Here is a 2631-nt window from a genome sequence, read left to right on the forward strand (position 1 = left end):
CATAATTTTAAAGATCTAAACAGAGTGTTCCGTTTTGAAAGCGCAGAATAAGGAAGATACAAAATTTAAGAAAACCACCAATTGCACGTTAAAGTTGAAATCTTCAAGCTTTAAAATGCTTTTTAAATTTTTTGATCTACGATTTTTCGACGAGTTTCAGTGATTTGAAAATAGCCCAATTTTTAGAATTTTTACAGGAATTTTACAAAAAGTGTTCTTTCTTTTTTTTTAGTTGTGTGTGTGTGTGGTGTGTGTGTGTGTGTGTGTGTGTGTGTGTGTGTGTGTGTGTGTGTGTGTAATATATAATATACCTTGCGGCAGCCAAAAATTTCTGAAAAAGTTTATTAGAAACAGTACGTGGCCGATCTACTGTGTCTTCATAAAGATCTGTTTCTCTATTGTACAGATGTAAGAAATCGGAAAGTTGTTTCGCGGTAATGGCAGCTCGGTCCTTATTACTCAATTTATTGCATGGTAACTATGGAAAAAAATTATTAAATCAAATATAAATTATCCAATTAATCTAAAATCTAAAGTTAATGCTTTTCACTTATCACACAAAAATATATTATATCAGATTATGATAACTTGATACGTGCGTACGTTCATTTGTGCATGTGTGTATATAAAGTGATTGTGAGTCATCATATCTTATTACTCTTAAATCTGAATATATTAACAATAAAATTAAATTTTCAATAAATCTTAATATATTAAAAATAAAAAAATTCTTGAAGCTCCTCTTTACCCTTCTCAATTTTTGAAAATTTTAAAGTTTATCTATTGACATAAAAATTGAAATGTATTCGATGACAAATTCAACCATATATGATAAAATTTTTCGAAAACGCATCTTTCAGAAATGAATTAGAAATACTGTTACATCATTCGCGTTTTATTCATCTATCTTACAGCGTTCTATTCATAACGACAGTATTATTTTCGTTATTCCGTAGAAATAATGATAAAATTAAACATAGCAAAAATAATTTTTATCTATAAAGATAAGATATTTGGAAACACTAAAAATGAAATTAGCTATATGTTTTCGACGAGTTACAATTCATTGTGCAATAATTACAAATTCACAATTCTTTTTGATAGGATTTCAGATAAAAAATTAGAAATTTCTATTAAATAGGCCAATGGCTGTATCTGTTTTTTTGGTGGAGAGAGTGTCAAAACTTGTAAAAGTGTAAGTGTAAATGTATCTTTTAAAATATGTAGATTTGTGAAATGAAATTATATCTTTATCTTTCAAAATCATCGTGATGTCAAGAAAATTCAATTAAGATTGAATTCAATTTCTTCCATTATAAACTGTAATCTTGGGTGGAATAAGTCTTTTTATTATATTTATATAACAGATTTTTATCGATTCTTTGATGGCGACTGATGATAATCTAAGACATCGAAATTTACGAATTTGAACAATTAATAAATTACAATTGAAAGGAAAAGAATTCTCTCAATTAACCTAGGTTTTTCTAAGTTTATTTTTATTTTTGATATCATTTTTAAGCAAATCTATTTATCCATTTTTGTTTTATGTATTGAATTTTTGCAACTCATTGAAAGCATATAATTAATTTAATTTTAGTAGTTACAAATATATTTATTAAAAATTATGAAAAAAGACGAAACTAGATATAGTAAAATATAATGTTTACATATATTTATTATATATTTAAACATTATATTTTGTTATATATAGTTTTGTCGTTATTTCCGTGAGATAACAAAGAAAGATAAGTAACGAATATAAGACATATAAGATGGTCAAACACAAATAAGGCATTATGCAATATAGTAGTATACTTAAGTGGTATATTTAATACTATTTTTAACTCTGAAAGATGCGTTGTCAGAAAAAAAATTTAATCATATATAGTTACATTTTTCGTTTAAATACATTTTAATTTTCTTATTAGACAAACTAGAGTTTTCAAAAAGTGGTGGTTCATAAATTTGATATTTTTGAAAAATCTAATTACATTGTTATAAAGTACATTAATCCTTTAATTGGTATGGAAAAAGCACCAATAAAGTAAAAAATAGTAAGATAAGAATAATATTTAATTTAAAATTCGATATTTTTTGAATTTATATTTTGGAATTATATTTTTTGGACTGCTGAATACGAATTTAAACTCAAAATTCAAAATGGCTCACCCAATATGTATATATTAATAACACAGGCCTGCGAAATTTTAGTTTTTAGATTTTGTTAATTACAAAAAGAGTAGGTAAATCTGATAGATATAGATTTTTAATACTGCAAATAGCACACGGACATCTTTTGAATCCCTTAAAAATGTGCTGCACGGATATAGGAGATATCCTAATGATATTTGTTTGTAATCCTCTTACATTTTGAGGATGTCCTGAAGAATAGTAAATGAGCGCCTCACATAAAGCCTAGATATATCCTTAGGAGATTCTATTTTAAATTCTTTAAAATAGAATCTCCTAAAGATATTTGCAGGATGTTCATAGGAAATCTTATAACTCTTGAAACATCTACAATACATCTTAAATTGGTCCAGAACATATCGCTGAGGTGCTTTATATGCTATTATCAGAATTAATTTAAGTTATATCCAGCATATTTTTTCGCATGTTTTATATCGT

This window comes from Camponotus floridanus, unplaced genomic scaffold, assembly GCF_003227725.1.
Source record: "Camponotus floridanus strain SB8 unplaced genomic scaffold, Cflo_v7.5 scaffold438, whole genome shotgun sequence".
Lineage (NCBI taxonomy): Eukaryota > Metazoa > Arthropoda > Insecta > Hymenoptera > Formicidae > Camponotus > Camponotus floridanus.